The sequence below is a fragment of the Stylophora pistillata genome, chromosome 7 (genome assembly GCF_964205215.1).
Source record: "Stylophora pistillata chromosome 7, jaStyPist1.2, whole genome shotgun sequence".
NCBI classification, from domain to species: Eukaryota; Metazoa; Cnidaria; class Anthozoa; order Scleractinia; family Pocilloporidae; genus Stylophora; species Stylophora pistillata.
In genome coordinates, this window is record NC_142525.1 from 2,138,474 (window position 1) to 2,158,297 (window position 19,824).

General features: G+C 39.4%; 1 protein-coding gene and 1 pseudogene across 7 annotated transcripts in view; one reads left to right on the plus strand and one right to left on the minus strand.

Annotated features, from left to right (window-relative positions):
* Positions 1-19,824, minus strand: part of LOC148726120 (DNA polymerase alpha catalytic subunit-like) — a 121,773-nt gene that overhangs the window by 43,390 nt on the left and 58,559 nt on the right. The gene's annotated exons all lie outside the window — the stretch shown is intronic.
* LOC148726121 (flavin-containing monooxygenase 5-like) lies at positions 6,912-10,385 on the plus strand (annotated as a pseudogene). Its single transcript, XR_015990150.1, has 2 exons — positions 6,912-7,202; positions 7,836-10,385. The product of XR_015990150.1 is annotated as a flavin-containing monooxygenase 5-like (transcript).

A 19,824-nucleotide genomic window follows, 5' to 3' on the forward strand; every position in this document is an offset into this window, starting at 1 on the left:
TCCAGCGTAACATCGCTCGTTTATCGTTTTATCTTGTAAAAAGTTCTCGAAGTAAAAATTTGCCTTGATTGTAATACGTTTCAGGTTTTGATGGACATTATAAGGGACTAGATATTCGGTTGATTAAGCACTTACAAAAGCATTGATTAATTTTTTTTTCGGGGAAAAGATGCCTACCTAAAGTGCATTTCGCAAAAGTTTAGATAAGAAACCTCGGGAATGGTGACGGGGTTCTTAACGATAACAAAACTCCCACTTCGAGCATTTATGCAATTTATTTACCCAAGAGAGAAACGCCCCTGGTATCACGACTAAGTAAAGTTACAAAGTAAAGTAATGCAAGTTTTTATTATTAACGTTACTGTTTCTAACTGAAGTCAATGGAAGAAATCTTGGAGTGATATGTGTTAGGAAAAATCCAATCACCTAAAAGTATGACCTAACACAACAAAACTATTTAACTACGGGTCACTATTATAAGCCGGCCAGATCTTTTTTTCTTTTTTACAGAGGACATTTCGCCACCAATCAGAACTTTAAACCAGATCGATCATTTCTCAGGCGGTACTGTATGTTCTTGTAAAATGTTTTTAATTGTTACTAGTACAATATTTTGCAAAACGAAACGAAACGAAACCAGGCGAGATGTAACGAGATTAAAACTACAATGCAGATATATTTTCCAATAAGTGAAAGGTGACTTTCACGAGGATTTGGATTAATCTTCAATCAATGAGAAGGATTTTTATTCATTTTGCAAAGCAGTAAGATAAGAAGATTTACTATTTTTTTGAAATCAACTATTTTCACCCTGCGGAGAAAACGTGACGCCTTTCATGTCACAAAAATACATTTAACCAAGTCAAATCATTATTTTACCGAGGACTTTTGCCTTGGTTTTATTTCTTAAATCGTATATAAGTAAATGCGAAATGTACCATTTTCACCCTTCAATAACAATCTATTTGTATTCAGGTCATACAAATACGTTCAAAAGTCACTATCCGAGGACAAATATGCTGTTTTAAAGAACATCAAAATTCCAAGGGGCAACTATCAGACCGATAAACACTCTATTGTCTTTATTGTTCACCACTAAATTTTCTTCCTCGCGCCAGTTGAAAAACAGCCAAAACCCACTAAATGCAGATCAATCAAATATGTATTCATGCGTACAGCCTATCACAAATTTCATTAATTCGCAACTTTACATTGGCTAAATAATACGTTATACCTGTTAGAATTGAAAAATAATTGTTTTACCGATCTGCCTAACTTCGCGGCCGTCAAAGCATTCAAATTTTTTCACTGATTTTCCGCGGGCTACGGGCCGATAGTGTCTCTCCACGGATTAATACTATCGCTTCTCATTATCAATTTAAACCAGTACGAATCGGATAACATTTAGTGGTGAACTTTAATTCCCCTCAGCGGGTAGTAACGATGGTGCCATTCTCGTTTCACACGATAGGTTTTAATTAAACGGAATATCGAATTAAGAAAGATCTTGGCCATCTCCACCTGCATTAACTTTCAGTATCTTCATTCCCTATCAACAACAACAACAACAACAACAACGACAATCATTACTTCTACTCTTGTATTTGTCAAGTTAGAAAACAATATTCAAAAAATAAAAAGTGTATTGGCTATCTGGAATAACCATAGGGACCAGCGGAGCCAAGTACTCAGTAGACAACAACATTGAATGAAAATAAATTACTGATCAGCAACAACATTATAGCATTAAATACATATTATACAAAATAATTTATACAATGAAATATATGAAGTTCATATATTTGTACTGCGGTATTAGATACATATGATGCACGATCCTCGCAGTAGATAGCGCTATTTAAGCAATAGCGAAAATCAGACCTGAACAAAAAAAAATCAGGCCTGTACGGGATTCGAACCACTGACCTCTGCGATACTAGTGCAGCGCTCTACCAATTCAGCTAACAAGCCAACTGGGAGCAGGCCGTTAAGTTGATTCTTAATAAACCCGTGAAAGTGATAAATGAGATACAATGAAATATATGAAGTTCATATATTAGCGAATTTTTAATCCCAGGGTTATATTTCATCTGTTCGTTTAGTCAAAAGCTTCCTTTTGAATAGTTTTTTAAACCAAATAAAAGACTGCCCGGAAGACAATAAAAACCTTAAATTTTTGTGAAATTTTTTTAACGTACTTTCACTGATAACAAGTCTGGTTTAGTTGTTTTTATGGTAAAGTACTTGTACTTAGGTCATTAAATTCAATTGAGATGCACGTACTAGATGCGGTACTTGTAGTCAGTGATGAAAAAGCTGCAACTGGTAGAAAAGGAACAAAAGTTGCCGACATGGGCATTTCACTTTCAGTTCTTCAGGGTATGGATCCCTTGATTTGAAACATACCTGCATCGTCTATCACCCTTTAGATGAAAACAGAAAAGGTATATCTATATATTTTCAAATTGCAACGTTTTTTAAACGTGTGTATGTATTTTTGAATTCACAAGAATGTATGACATTTTTGGACTCCAGATACTCCCACTTATGCACACCTATATGTACATTTCATTATATCATTTGGTTTAGGCGAGGTCATATTAAAATTCCTTCAAACGAGCAATATCTTTTACATTGTGTATCTTTACCTTTATCAAGTTCACCCAAAATTTCAGCATCAAGGTAACGCCTACTTATGTGGGCAGATGTCGAGCTTGTTGTTCTGCTCCAAAACTTATTCGACTTCCCCACACAACCAACAGCTTTGGAGGTGATGAAATGCCTTATAGTGGCATCGGTTATCACTGGGTCGATACCATTTACCCTCATGTGCCTAGCTAAGGAAGGCACATTAAAGGCTAAAGCTTCCCTACAGCCACATCGAGAGGGCCTTATTCTATTATTGACAAAGGAAGCCACCTGACAAGCAAGCCAAATGATAATTATGGATGATCAAATTTTATATTATCCAAAAAGTAATAATAAGGAGAATAAGCAATACTTACGTTTTGAACGTTAGAAACAGTAATCGATCCGAAGAAGTTCTTCAACACTTTGTCGATGTCATTGCAAACTTGCTTTGGCAACTGAACAGATGTGGCAGTTACATAGGATGCTTCCACATAACTTGGCAGCACAACTTTTTCAATTTTTCCCTCTACGAGGATGAACAGCTCTGGCAAGCCTACCTTCTCAAGAATCTCCATTACATTTAATAGACAACATATCTTACGTGAGACATGATTAAATAAAAGTCACGATTTAAACAGGATTAATGCAAGATTTTGTTTTGACCTGTAATTTTTGGTTATTTCTATTTACTAATCTTAAGGCTTTAACTTCCTATTCATCGACCGGAATGCCGCAGACACGCGGACCATGGACAAATTATGAGTCAGTTTTATTAGCAAGCGTAATAAAAGTTATAAATATAACAGATGTTGAACCATCTCCGGAAAACATATCATCGCTATACAATTTGTAATTAGGTCAAAATCATCAGGGCAAAAGCCCGTTCATCTGTTATCAAAAACAGCTGCGCAGATAACTGCGCAGATAACTGGGTAGATGGGGGTAAACGTGGGAGAACATGGGTTAACTGGGGTAAATGAGGGTGAACGTGGTAGAACATGGCTAAACAAGGGTAGATGGGGGTAAATGTGGTAGAACATGGGTTACCTATGGTAGACGAGAGTCAACGTGGTAGAACATCGCTAAACAAGGGTAGATGGGGGTAAACGTGGGAGAACATGGGTTAACTACGGTAGAAGAGGGTGAACGTGATACAACATGGCTAAACAAGGGTAGATGGGGGTAAACGTGGTAGAACATGGGTTAGCTAGGGTAGATGAGGGTAAACGTGGTAGAACAGGGGTTACCTAGGGTAGATGGGGGTAAACGTGGGAGAACATGGGTTAACTAGGGTAGATAAGGGTAAACCTGAGAGAACATGGGTTAACTAGGGTAGATGTGGGTGAACGTGGTAGAACAGGGGTTACCTAGGGTAGATGAGGGTGAACGTAGTAGAACATGGGTAAACTAGGGTAGATGGGGGTAAACGTGGGAGACCATGGGTTAGGTAGGGTGGATGAGGGTGAACGTGGTAGAACATGGCTAAACAAGGGTAGATGGGGGTAAACGTGGTACAACATGGGTTAACTAGGGTAGATGATGGTGAAAGGGGTAGAACAGGGGTTACCTAGAGTAGATGAGGGTGAACGTGGTAGAACATGGGTTCACTAGGGTAGATGGGGGTAAACGTGGTAGAACATGGGTTAACTAGGGTAGATGAGGGTAAACGTGGTAGAACATGGGTTACCTAGGGTAGATGAGGGTGAACGTGGTGGAACAGGGGTTACCTACGGTAGATGAGGGTGAACGTGGTAGAACATGGGTAAACTAGGGTAGATGGGAGTAAACGTGGTAGAACATGGGTTAACTAGGGTAGATGGGGGTAAACGTGGTAGAACATGGGTTAACTAGGGTAGATGAGGGTAAACGTGGTAGAACATGGGTTACCTACGATAGATGAGGGTGAACGTGGTGGAACAGGGATTACCTACGGTAGATGAGGGTGAACGTGGTAGAACATGGGTAAACTAGGGTAGATGGGAGTAAACGTGGGAGAACATGGGTTCACTAGGGTAGATGAGGGTGAAAGTGGTAGAACATGGCTAAGCAAGGGTAGATGGGATTAGACGTGGTAGAACATGGCTTGACTAGGGTAGATGATGGTGAAAGAGGTATAACAGGGGTTACCTAGAGTAGATGAGGGTGAACGTGTTAGAACATGGGTTAACTAGGGTAGATGGGGATGAACGTGGGAGAACATGGGTTAACTAGGGTAGAGGATGGTGAAAGGGGTAGAACAGGGCTTACCTAGAGTAGATGAGGGTGAACGTGGTAGAACATGGGTTAACTAGGGTAGATGGGGGTAAACGTGGTACAACATGGGTTAACTAGGGTAGAAGAGGGTGAACGTGATAGAACATCGCTGAAGAGGGGTAGATGGGGGTAAGCGTGGGAGAACATGGGTTAACTAGGGTAGACGAGGGTGAAAGTGGTAGAACAGGGGTTATCTAGGGTAGATGAGGGTGAACGTGGGAGAACATGGGTTAACTAGGGTAGATGAGGGTAAACGTGGTAGAACTTGGGTTAACTAGGGTAAATGAGGGTGAACGTGGTAGAACAGGGGTTACCTAGGGTAGATGAGGGTGAACGTAGTAGAACATGGGTAAACTAGGGTAGATGGGGGAAACGTGGGAGAACATGGGTTAACTAGGGTAGATGAGGGTGAAGGTGGTAGAACATGGCTAAACAAGGGTAGATGGGGGTAAACGTGGTAGAACATGGGTTAACTAGGGTAGAAGAGGGTGAACGTGATAGAACATGGCTAAACAAGGGTAGATGGGGGTAAACGTGGTAGAACAGGGGTTACCTAGGGTAGATGACGGTGAATGTGGTAGAACATGGCTAAACAAGGGTAGATGGGGGTGAACGTGGGAGAACATGGGTGAACTAGGGTAGATGAAGGTAAACGTGGTAGAACATGAGTTAACTAGGGTAGATGAGGGTGAATGTGGTAGAACAGGGGTTACCAAGGGTAGACGACGGTGAAAGTGGTAGAACATGGGTTAACTAGGGTAGATGAGTGTTAGCGTGGTAGAATATGGTTAATCAAGGGTATATGGGGGTGAACGTAGTAGAACATGGGTAAATTAGGGTAGATGTGGGTTAATGAGGGAGAACAAAGGTAAATGATATAACAAGGTTACATAGGACATATCGTGCTACATACATGAATGTAATAATACGTAGTATTAATGTGTATTAGTTATTGGGACATGATATGGATCTAACATGAACGCTTTACCCTGTTCTAGTGCATTCTGCTGTTGAAGTTGGCGCCATCTTGAACAAACTTGAATTAAAAATGGCGCGAAAGAGTGACTTCCAAATATGGTGAGCGTAGATAAAATTTGTACCTAGTAGGGTAGGGAAAGTAGATCACGAGTTAGTCAACTGTTTCACAGTTTTTGTGTTATGCTCCATGACCTCAAAGGTCGAAGTTCACTCACTCGTAAGGTAAAGGTCTTTTGACCGCCCGCATCGTCCCGATTGCCTCAGCTAGTCATGCATGTGGTACACATTTATTTCCCATGCATTACTGGAAGAGTATCAAAACTCATTCATGTATTTATAAGGTAGTGTTTTGATACCGATATCAAATAAGCCGTTTATGTGCATTTTTATCCAAAATTACAATTTAGCGCATGATCAGATCACAACACCAAAATCTTCGTTCCTACACTTTGTGATGGGTGTGTAGGTTCTTTAATGTCTTTAATGTCCCGTGCATGTACAGAGAACATGCAGGGGACGGGGCCTACGGTTTTCTATCCTTATCCGGGAATGCCAGAATGACTAACACAGAAGTGTGTAGGTTCTTTAACTTCCCCATTAACCAGTACAGAGAAGATGCATGGGACAGGGCTTACAGTTTTCTATCCTTATCCAGGAATACCAGAATGACTAACACAGAAGTGTGTGGGTTCTTTCACTTCCCCACTAACCATTACAAAGAAGATACAGGAGACAGGCCCTGCAGATTTCGTGTCCTTATGAGAGAAGACTAGAGCGTCTAATCATTTGCAGATGTCATAGCAAGGCAGCACATTCTCCTCAACCATTTTAAGACCCTTAGTGTGGTCCAGTCTGGGGCTGGAACCCTCACTCTCCCGCACAGCAATCTGATGCTCTACAACATAAGCTAACCAGGCAGCAGTTACAAAGCAAGGTTTCCTTGTATTCCTACAACTTAAGAAAGAGATATTGGAGAGGGGTGCAAGAGGAGCAATTGTTTAAATATTGTGCCCTAGTGGGTGGGCGCTTATTCAGGGAAGGGTGCTCATTAGAGCTCAGGCTCTTGTTTAAAGCAATACAGTAGACCTATTTTTCTTCCCTGATCACTTTAATGTTACTTGATTTATCACTATATTTTTATTTAATTTTTAAGGTTAAAAGATGAGCTTTCATTTAGACTATGATGTTGCAGTTATTGGAGCAGGGATTTCTGGGATAGCTGCAGCAAAATGTCTGTTGGATGACAAATTCAAAATCATTGTTTTTGAACAGACTGACCATATTGGAGGTCTGTGGCATTTTACAGAGCATGGATATGGAGTTATGCGGTTCACCCATATGTATGTAGGAAAAATAACATTACTTGTTGTACAAACTGCTGTGTTTAAAAAGATCTCCATTCCTGAAAAAAACTGTAACTTCACCTGTATAAAATTTCAATAACTTTTTATGTGGGTTTGGCATCGCCAATCTGCTGCTGAAATGTCACTTGTCAGGTTCATTCATCGACAATGTCATCTTTTCTCATCAGTAAAGGTCTATGGTGTTCATGTGATAAACAAAATAATACATGGTTGCTTGTAGAAATGGAATTTCTCTTGTAGTGCTCAACTCACTTCTCATGTTGAACTCAAAGCAGTCTATTGTAACCTACCCTGTAATTCCTTGAAGTGATTAACATCTGACTTCTCCCTAGAACATCTATACATTATCCAACAAACAGGTAATGAGAATACACAAACTTTTCAGGTGGAAGTTGTCTTGATCCAACAACAAATTTTCATTTCTCATTTACAAGGAATTGTACAGCAGCTGTACGGGAGAATTGACAATCAGATCTCAGGAGTGAAAGGGTCCAGTGACTTGGGGCATTTTTTTCCGTGCACCCAGGCTTCAGTTTAAAGTTTAATTACCGGCATATCTCGTACTCACATGAGTCACTGAATGCTAAACTCAGAATCTTTGTTCCACAGAAATGTCTCAAAACACAACTACTGCTTCTCTGACTTCCCGTTTCCTGACGACATTCCTGATTATCCTCACCACTCGCACATGGCAGAGTATATCAACAACTATGCTGGACATTTTGTTATCAGAGAACATATTAGTTTCAAAACAAAGGTGGTTCGCAATGTGCAGCTCCCTTAGAGATGGAAAATAACATGGGTGAAAGTGGACAGTGCAGGAATGCATCAAGGTGGTTCTAAGAAAACCTTTGTCAAGTGCATTGCCATAGCAACTCTGCATCATGCCAAACCAAACACACCTCACTTTGATCGTCAGGAAACATTCACAGGCAGAATACTCCATAGTGTTGACCATAAAGATGCAATCAGCAAGGAGGTCATGGGAAAGAAGGTTGTGGTTGTTGGTACTGGAAATTAAGTGCTGTAGATGTTGCAGTCAATGTGGCAGAATTGGGAAGAAAAAAACCCCGTCTGTATTTCTACAAGATCTAGTGCATGGATTATACCCAACTGCGTTCATGGTTACCCAACCGATCATTATGCCTGCCGTTTTTTCTTTTGGCTTCCATGGAGTTTATCAAATTTTGTCTTTCAGTTGATAGTTCAAAGTGTGGTGGGAGGCCCGTGGCGCTGGAATTTAAACCCCAAAATGAAAGCTCGTCAAACCCAGCCCACTGTAAGCCCTATGCTAATTCATCATATTCAGAGGAGGAACATTGAAGTGAAACCTAACATTGCAGCATTAGAAGGAAATGATGTTATTTTTACCGATGGGACAAAAACAGCATCTGATGTTATAGTCTGTTGTACTGGGTATCATATTGATCTGCCGTTTTTAGATGACAAAGTTAAAGCTCAAGTTTTGGAGGAAAGCATCAACAAAGTGAAGCTCTTCAAAAATGTTTTTGCTCCAGAAATTGGAGCCTCATTAGCATTCGTAGGGTTTACGCAGCCAGCTTCTGGTGGTCTACTGTCAGTTTGTGAAATCCAAGCTCGATGGTTTTCAGAGCTGTGTAAAGGAACAATGAAATTCCCTTCCATAGAGAAAATGTTCCACAACATGAAGCAAGAGCAGCAAGGAAGTGAGAGCATCTACTATGCCGCAGCAAGACACACCATTCAACACGACCCCATTCCTTACATTGACAAGATAGCATCTTCTTTCGGTGCAAGGCCGCAGCTATGGAGACACCCCTCCTTGGCTTGGAATTTAATTGTGGGTTCTTGTGGGCCAGCTCAGTGGAGACTGCAGGGTCCACACAAGTGGAGCAAGGCTAAAGAAGTTGTACGTTCTGTTCCCATCACCCCACTCATGCATTATGGAACCATCACTTTGCTTGTGTTGATAATGTTCATTGTAACCTTTGTTATTCTTAAATTTTGTTAAAGCAGAAACTTCACACCCTAACATCAGCATGCATATTCTCCATACTGTTCTCTATACATTTCCTAAAGTACTGACAAATAGAATTTGTTTAATGATCAAGAGCTTCTCCAAGTGGTGATCATTTCCTTAATTGTCAGGACCTTAATGTGTGATTCAGGGATGATATTGTAAGGAGAATATAGATGTTCGTCACTCTTGGATTCAAAGGGTTACCATGACATTTTTTCCACTCTTCTTGTCTGTTAGATTTTATATTCTTTTTTTTTCTTTCTTTGGTTTTTCTTTTTTTTTTTTTTTTTTTCAATAAGAAAACAAGGAACAAGCAGATGAGCGACCGAGAATTGAGCCACTTTAGTAAATAGCGGTTACTGACGAAGAAATTAACTAAATTATCAATCAGAATCTTACTTAGGAAGATCATATTGAGCACATGCGTAATAAGATAAACAAGAAGCTAGGCCTTTTGCGGCGCATCAAGTCGTGTCTCCCTCTAAGCGCAAGGATAACTTTTTTTAATTCTTTTGTTCTGCCCCTTTTTGACTACGGCGATATTATATGAGGAGACCGGGGCAACACTACACTTATGGCGGAGGTACAGATCCTTCACAACAAGGCTGCGCGAATCATTTTAGATCTTCCTCCCCACTGCTTCCGCGAGCGATGCACTTTCAAAGCTCAATTGGAAACCTCTAGAAAGGTGGAGAGCGGAGCATCGTGGTATTTTTATGTTTAAGGTAGTTAAACAGGCCCACAAATTAAGGTAGTTAATAACCTTTTTATGCACACTTTTCACTACTCTTTTAACAGCAACTATCATAACTATAATACACGATCCAAGCGAGATATCCGCAAATCATTCGCACACAGAAGATGGGGGGACTGGATAACAATAAATTTTGCAGCGAACGCTTTGAATGCCTTACCCCTTTCCCTAAGAGATGTGCCCACCTTAAGCCTGGTATCAAGAAAGCACTATTTTAATTAGTTTCGTTTTTCGCATGTTAATTTTCAAATTAATGTAGTTTTATCTTCATATTTTTCGATATGTATTTTTTTCTTTTTATTCTTAAGCAATTATATTTTATGTAGTTACCTTTAAAGGACCCCTCTGAAAAACCACTTTTTTGTGATGTTGGCATCCTCAATAAAGATTAACTATTATTATTAAACCGAACAACGTTTTTTAAAGTATTGTATCACTCCTAAAAAATGTCGAATCATACACGTAATGTTTCAGTGATAGTAAGGACCAGATGAAGAGTGATGAAGAAATTTTGTTTCGATTCGAAGTCAGAAATATGACTTTGCTCAATAATGACGAAACTCGTGAGCTGTCAGCGCTTCATTTTTTCTTATACCAACAAATTAAATCTAGCAAAATATATGCTGTTTTAAGATCCTTTAACAAAGAGAAGTTATTTTTCCAGAATGTCAATGTATTAAAGAGACTTGTGCCTCTCTATTAAATAGAGGTTACCGACGAAGAAATTAATGAAACCGAACAACGTTTTCAAAATATTATAATCGTAACGGTGGCCAATTTACCATTTCAACTTTGTTGATATATTCAAATTATTTCAAACTATTAGATTACTCGCGGAAAATGTCGAATTCTTGACGTAATCTTTCAGTGACAGTGTAATGAACATTGAAACAAAGGACTGATTACGCAATTACCTTCGTTGTGATTTAAAGGAGCAGGAGTTCTATTTTGTTTCATTATCGAGCTTACCCCTATGTTTTTCGTGTGATATTGTTCACAGATTGAATCGCTTACGTAGCTAGTCGTTCCTGTTTGAACCGGTTTACAATGATAGCCTTATTAGAGAAAGCCCCCCTTATTATTTCGGAGTTGCAGTTAGGGGATCGAAGGAGTCACATCAGAGTACTTTAGTAAAGTTTTGTCTGTTCGAGTTACGCAACGTTGGAGTTTCTTTACGGCTCTAAGACAACTTCAGATGTAAGTCTCAGTCTATTGTATTCCGTTTTGTTTTGCTTTCATTTTCTTTTGTAATTAGTCTTGCCGCTTTTCCTTATCCTGTACATTGTAATTTTCTTCTTTTAGTTTCACCACACGTGTAAAAAATACTGAGAAGTTAATCAATGCTTTACCATATTGTAACTTCATATGGGAAGACGAAATAAAATGAGTAGTTCTTCAATAATATACGTAAAATTCGGGTCTGTGGTTTTCCTTCGAAGTACCAGTTGTTGAGGTGAAGGTACTAGCCACACTTCCTATCTTGTCTTGATGTTCTCCGGTGTTTTTTGGTGCTTCTTATTTTATCTTGTTAGTTTGACATTCGCACTCGATACATATTTGAGTTCTCTCCTTTTGTGATTTCTGACTCACAGCCACTTGCACATTATTTTTTCAGTTTTTTTTTTCTGAGAATAATAATAATAATAATTTTTATTTATATAGCGCTCATATCCTGAGCTCATGGCGCTTTACGACACTTTGCGGGGGACTTTACCAGACTGCTAAGCAGCTTACAATCGATTAAAGGCGAATGTAACAGATGCCCCCTCCCCCCAATTCCCAGTAAACAGGCCAGACCACATCACAGTAATCTCGTGAGTGGGTTCTTTAACGTCCCCTGCCTAACCAAATTAACCAATTAATAGATGCAGTAGACGGGACCTACGGTTTATTCGTCCTTATCCTAGAAGACTAGAATGTCTATACATTTCTTGATGTTATAGAAAGATAGCACATTCTCTTCAGTTGTTTGAAGACCTTGAGTGTTGGTCCGGCCGGGGCTTGAACCCTCGACCTCCGGCACAACAGTCCCGCTCAGTCCGGCAGTTAGCCCAAAATCAGAACATATCGTGTTTGTTCTTTGTTTTCCGTTAAATTTTTTATCACTACGTCGTTGATCTCTTCACAAAGAAACTCCGGGGAAGTAGGATCCGTTACTCAGAGTATACACAATTTCTGATGCATATACTGAACAAACACGCTGCAGTTTCGCGTATTCCTCGCGTGCCTCCTTGATGTAGCCTTTATTTAGCTTAAAAACACAAACCCAGAGTTTTCAACACTTGAACGAATTTCTGCTACTTGGAACCCTGTTGAATTGATTTCTGTTGAAAATGTATTACTACCGACCACACCATTTGTTTTTGAAAAGGCAACATGAAAACGTTTCTGGAATAATTAGATTGTTTTCAGCAAATTCCCTTAAGAGGATTACAGTACCTTTATCCGTCAATAAAGATACAACAACTCCGAAAAATATCTGAGTTAAGTCCGATTTCGACTTCTTCGGAGTTTTTCTTTTACCTTACTATCCAACGGTGCTTCGTAGAGTATAAATAAAGCCCAAAACGAGAGAAGCGGTTGGACAGGTTTCCTCGCATCGGGTAAGCGACGAGTTGGATTGAAGTTACGAAAAAAAAAATGGCGAACGATTTAAATTATTTTCCTGATGACGAAGAGTCGGAATGGCTGGCGAATATTGATCCAAGTTTATTAGACAAATCAAACGAAGAAAAGCAGTTCGACGACAAGTTTCATCATTTATTGAGGAAACTATGTCACGCATTTCCCGAAAATAAATATCCGCGAAATTCACCCTCACTGAAAAAACCATTTGGCGTGTTGGATTAAAAAATAACTTATTAAACATTTTGTTGTGTAGTGTCCCTGAGTATTTTTACTCGCTATTTGTATTTTGACTCGACCTACGAGCTCCGCGTCAAAATACGGCAAAACTCGAAAAAATACTCCGCGATACTACACAACAAAACATTTGATAACATATCTATCCAAATGTGCTTTGCAGAGTACAAACAACGCTCAAAACAAGTAAATTAAAATATCTCGCGGTATTTGTACTCCAGAGAACCAGTAAGACATTCCCCCGCACTGAAATAGCAATTTGGCATGTTAGATAATAATTCTCTTATGAAAAGTTTTGTTGCGTAGTATTGCTGAGTATTTTTACGAGTTGTGCCGTGTTTTTCTAAATACGGCACAATACTGGTTGGGCCTCCTCGTGTTTGGTCAGAAATGCGCGGTTTCACTTTCCTATGAGTGTTAGCCGTATATTTTCAAAATACAGCACAACTCGTATAAATACTCAGCGATACAACACAACAAAACCTTTAATAAGATACATATATATTCAAGTGTCTATTTGTCGGACAACGCTTTTCGAGGTAACCCCTTTTTTAGAACTATGGGTTTGCGGAAAGGCCGGCGGTAAAAATCGTGTATGTTTTGACGGTTGACAAATGACCACATTGAGACCGTCTTGAAGCGGGGACGAAAGTTTTCAGTTCTATTTCAGAGGAGTAAGCATTTTTTTCAAAATAACAAGAAGAAAGAGCGGGTGTATAATAGTGGTTATTGTTATTTGGAGAATACTACGGTGGCTTCAAAGTACGGTGGCTTCAAAGGGACATACACTTTCCTCTCTCTTTTTTTTCACTTGCGACTTAGCTGCTGCTTTCTTGCGACTTAGCTGCGACTTTCTTGCTGCTTTCTTGCGACTTAGCTGCGACTTAGCTGCTGCTTTCTTGCGACTTAGCTGCGACTTTCTTGCTGCTCTCTTGCGACTTAGCTGCGACTTTCGTGCTACTTTCTTGCGACTTAGCTGCGACTTTCTTGCTACTTTCTTGCGACTTAGCTGCGACTTTCTTGCGACTTAGCTGCGACTTTCTCGCGACTTAGCTGCGACTTTCTTGCTACTTTCTTGCGACCTAGCTGCGACTTTCCTGCTACTTTCTTGCGACTTAGCTGCCTGGTGCATCAGCCGGCCAGGTTGTTTTATTTGAAAATAACGTAGACTCCTATAAACAATAGGTACTCTGTTTTGCCTTGGCTTTACAGTATAGCTATGAAGTTTTTCGCCGTTTTCACTTTCATTTCGGTGAGCTCTACATCGCTGGGAGTGCTTCCATCTTACTCTCCGGCAATAAGGAACAATGCAGTAATGCGCGACGAGATGATCAAGGACTACTTCAATCTTGGGCTTACTGTACCTGAAATTGCATTATTTCTCGTAAGTGTACATGGTATCGGGATCTCGTTAAGACAATTGAAAAGAATACTCAGACGGTTGGGATGTACAAGACGTCGGCGTCGAAGTAATTTGAATGCGGTGGTAGAAGCAGTCGAGGAGGAACTCAAGGGGAGTGGAAGCCTTCTCGGATATAGAGCAATGCATCAGAGACTCATCAATCAGCACGGTCTTGTTACTACGAGGGAAGTCGTTGGACATGTTTTGAGGGTTTTTGATCCTGAAGGGGTGGAGCATAGGTCACAGCATAGACTATGACGACGAATTTACAGGTGTAAAGGACCAAATTACTTATGGCACATTGACGGCTACGACAAACTAAAACCGTTTGGATTCTGCATTCATGGCGCAATTGATGGCTTTAGTTGAAGGATCCTATGGCTGGAAGTTGCATCTTCGAACAACGACCCTCGTATAGTAGCTCAATATTTCTTAGACTATGCAAGACAGTTAGGAGGTACGGCAAGGATTGTACGTGGAGATAGGGGATCTGAGAACAGGAACCTAGTAGCTATTTAGCGTTTCTTTCGGCGGTCCATGAGTGACGACTTTGCAGGTGATAAAAGTTTCATGTATGGGAAATCTACAGCAAACCAAAGAATTGAAGCATGGTGGGGACGTTTGAGGCAAGGATGTGCAGAATGGTGGATTACATTTTTTAAGAATGGCTGCCTGTAAGGATCGAGAATCGTCCGTCAGCGACCATTTTGGCGAATTGCTCATATTTTGCTCAACGATACCCTTTGGTAAACTGTTTTCAAAAATCAAGTTTAAAAGTTCCGAAGAGTGTTAATTTTTCAGAAATTTGCGAAAATTTGAAAACGCGGTTTAAGTGCGGTTTTCCGCATGGCAAATTGTCCAAAATTCACTGCAAAACCCAAGCTCCGTTGAAGGCTTAAACTGAATTCAGTTAACACCAAACTTCACACGTTTTAAGAAAAAGTCTTCCCATTCGTTTGTGTTATGTTAATTTTTCCATACACAGCTATATTGTGATTTTTTTTTTTTTTTGTCCCTTAAGCAACACCCTCAAAAAGTGCTGTACATGGGGCGAAAAATAGGTAAAATTTAACGCGATAAAAGTATACCTGGTACATAATTTTTTAAATTTTTAACTAGATATTCGTAATAAAATGTCATTATTCAATACCTGAGTAAAATTTGAAGCTTTGAATCGGAACGCTTCCTTTTGAAAATACCACAAATGTTTGTGTCCTGGGCGAGCAAAGACATATGTTGTGTAAACAAACGCTAATCTAATTATTCCCTGCCAGGTAGAAAAAGGTTTTGAAATCAACTTTAAGTTTGGAAATTTTTAGCTATTATGCCACAAGATATTAGGTGAAAGGGAAATCATGCATTCAGAGTTGCGTGAGAGCAGAAAGAAAATAAAATCAGTGTCGAAAATGTACATAAGGTTGTTACATCGATCACCATTATGCAAATTACGACCTCAGCTGTAGGAAAACTATGATATCTCTTGCTCATTTTGTTGAACGACTCTTTTAACCATTTTGGTGAATTGCTCATATTTCGCCCAAAGAAACCTTTCAGTAAACCCTTTTCAAAAATCATGTTTTTAAGTTCCAGCGATTCTTAACTTTTCATGAATTTACGAATATCTGAAAACGCGGTTTCAGGTTACCTGAGTTCAGGCTCCGCATGTCGCACAGTCAAAAATTAACTGCGAAAACCAAGCTCCGCTCAAGGCTTAAAATAAAATCAGTCAAACTTCACACGTTGTAAGGAAAGCTATTCTTATTCAATTCTGGTGAGTATATTTTTTCGGGCACATCGATTTTGGGATCACTTAAGCCCTTGAAAGAACATCCTTACAGACTACGCAAAATGGCGTTGAAAACAGGTGATATTTCGCGCGAAAAAAATGTAGCTGTTACCTGACACTTTGGATTTTTAACAATATATTCGTCAAACAATGCTATTTCCATTCCCTGTGCAATTTTTGATGCTCTGAATCGCATTACTTCCTTTCGAAAATGTCAGAAGTGTTCGTGACCCGAGCGAGCAAAATTATGCAAAGAGTGTAAACAAATAACTCGGTAATTTAACCATACTGAGTTGTTAAATATCCAAATTAAATTCGGTCTCCGTTGTAGTGACTTATAGCTTGTAAAATGTAGAGAGACAGGTCAAAAATTTTGCAAGATGTCTGATAAGGTTCTCCAAAACATTTTTGGGCCGAAAAATCTGCAAGTGAAGTACACATTACATTACCATCTTCTCACATTCAAGTAATGCAAAAGATACATTCGAAAGAAGCTACTTAAGACTTGATTCCACACTGATAATCTAAATACTTTTTATCTTTTACAATGAGAACTCATTTTCTGTAAGTATAAATACAAAGAAAGGCGCCTTATGACCTTCAAAGTAATTTAATACAAGAGAACAGGTGTTATTCTCCTGGTAAGAAAAAGGTTTTGAAATCAACTTTAAGTTTGGAAATTTTTAGCTATTATGCCACAAGATATAAGGTAAAAGGGAAATCATACAATCAGAGTAGCGTGAGAGCAGAAAGAAAATAAAATCAGAGTCGAAAATGTACATACGGTTGTTACATCGATCACCATTATGCAAATTACGACCTCAGCTGTAGGAAAACTATGATATCTCTTGCTCAGTTTGTTGAATGACTCTTAAACAATTCAATGGTTGTTTTTCATATATATATAGAGATAATATGTATATATTGATCAATAATTCCTGAGAATGCAGGGGGAGAACAGCATTCTGTACAAGCATTTCAGTGTACCAATGCGAATTATTTCTATTTATCTTAACCGACGTCCGATCCCAGCAAACACGCACCACATGAGACCCTAAATGGGCTGTCATAAATATACCAAAGACTGAAAAAAACAAAAACTTCACTCAAGGTCTGATAACCACACGATAACACTTTTACACTTCAATCTCAGATTTACTACAAAGGGCAAAGGATAGTGCGTCGGTATACCCAGTATACTGTGGGAAAGGAAGATTCTCGTGTTTCTCTGAAAGAAGGCTGGGCTCTCAGAGTAATAAAGAAGGCTTACAGATTCAACGAAAAACAAAAGTCGTACCTTCTGTCTAAATTTCGAATAGGGCAGACGACAGGCCACAAGCTTGACGCTGAGGTAGTTGCTCGAGATATGCGGCGTGCCCGGGGCACCGATGGTGCACGACAAGAAATTTCCAGTCATCGGAATTCCTCACAACTACCCAAATCACCTCTTTCTTCTCAAGACAGAGTGCGTTAGTACGCCAATGAGATGCTGATGACAGTGATATCCGAGCAGCTCAGGAGGAGAGTAATTTTAGCGAGGCAAAGGAGACTGTCACGTCAATACAACTTGACCATCCCCTGATCAACGATCAGTACGATCTTTGTGAAATGGCGCTAAAGGACTCTTTCAAAATCTTGAGGCTACCCATGTTGCAGCACATGTGTGAAGATCTTGGCCTCAATATACCATCAAAGCCCATTCGTAAAAAGGCCCCGTACTTGGCTCTACTGAAAGAGATTGTCAGCAAATGTACTTACCAAAAGTCATCATGATGCTGACTTTCTCTTTTGTTTAGCAGAATAGGAAAGTGAGGAAGAAACGAATGAACGGCGTATCGTTCCTAATCGTCAGTTAGTGGTTATCTTATTTTTTAAAAATGCACGTAGGCCGGATCAGAAGTTGTTGCGTTTTGTTTTGTGTTTCTTTTAATCATGCCAGTATGGACCCTCACTTTTCTTTTCTGGTCTTCACGTAAGTAATGAAGTTTACTCATCTGGTAGCCGAAATATGCAAACTGACGGATGCGGGAGTATCCAACCTACATTTCTATTCGCTCATGTTTTAATGCGGGATTTCTTTCTCTAATTTAACGACGTCGTCCTTTCAGTTGCGGTTTTTTAAACGCGCGTATGTTCAAGCACCCCCAAAACGTTTCCAATTACGTTACGTTGCGTGACATTAATAATTACCAGGAGAATAACACCTGTTCTCTTGTATTAAATTACTTTGAAGGTCATAAGGCGCCTTTCTTTGTATTTATACTTACAGAAAATGAGTACTCATTGTAAAAGATAAAAAGTATTTAGATTATCAGTGTGGAATCGCGTCTGGCAAGATGGATATCGCGAGATGCAACGACATGGAATAAAATTTCATGACTGTATACCCGGAGAAGAACAGTTAGAGCAATGGTTTTCTAAAGACGGTGGATTACTGGTGATGGATGATCTTATGACAGAAGGAGGGAATGAGAAAAAGCTGTTGGATCTTTTCACCAAACATTCTCATCACCGCAACATTACTGTCCTTTATTTGTGTCAAGACATGTTTCCAGCAGGCAAATACGCTAAAAGTATTTCCAGGAATGCTCATTACGTGGTCGCTTTCAAGAATCCGCGTGATCAACTAGGACTTAAAATTTATTGTTGCAAGCTTTTCCGATGACATGGCAAGATATTATGCAAGTGTATTTTGAGGTCACACAACGACCATTTGGATATATCACCCTAGATTTACACCCGGCTAGTAATGATGTGAGACGATTATACAGTCATCTTTTAAAGCATGAAGGATGTATGCGGTTTTACACTAAGAAAAATGAGCTTTGCGGCTCTTCATAAAACATTGAATGCTAATGTCATTTCTTTATTTTTTGTGCATTTTAATGAGACATATCATTTACATTTACATCAAAACTCTCGGGTAGAATAAAAGATTTTACTTTAGATTGTTTGGTTTCTTCCTCTCTCCTCCTCCTCCTCCTCCTCTTCGCTACCCTGGCTCCAGAGGTTTCTCTTTTTCTCCCTGTTTACAATCCTTTCGGGCTACGAAGCAGCGAGATTGGCCGAGCTGCGTAGCAGCGTCTCTTTTTCTCGGAGCCGCGAGAAAGGATTGTAAACAGGGAGAAAAAGGAGAGAAAGAAGAGAAACCTCTGGAGCCTGGGTACCTCTTCGCGCGCGCCTCCAGAAAAAACGCAGCCTCCGGCTGCGTCTGTGTGTTTTACCCGAGCGATACCATGTTGGAATATTATTCAAAAAACTAATCAAGGGTGACCATTAATGCTGTCGATAGTTTAGACACTACATGGCAAACAAATCAAACGTAGTCGTCATCGAACTAGAAAGTATCGCAGTTAAAAAAAATTTCTTTTACCGATAAGGAGTCTTTGAGAAGAATGATGTGACATGCTAGAGCAACTATGACTCCTCATCATTTCAATCACAACATTAGATATTCCAAAGAGACCGCAGCCAATGAAGCATTTAAACACGATGACGCATTTCAAGAATACAGGAAACAAATTATGACATCCATTTATAATTACACAAAAACATATGTTAAATCATCGTAAAAATTAATTTTTTCTTGTAAAAGTCTGTATGCAAGCGTGTGAGATAATAATACATGTTTTGATTTGAAAAATTAACTCATTTTATCTGCGGTTTAATCCCTCCACCATCTTGGATTTCATTGTTTCCTTTGTTTCCGACGCCATCTTGGATTTCATTGTTTCCGTTATTTTTTAAACTGCAACCCTCCCCCTAAAAAAATCTCTCGTACACCTGAATCATTTA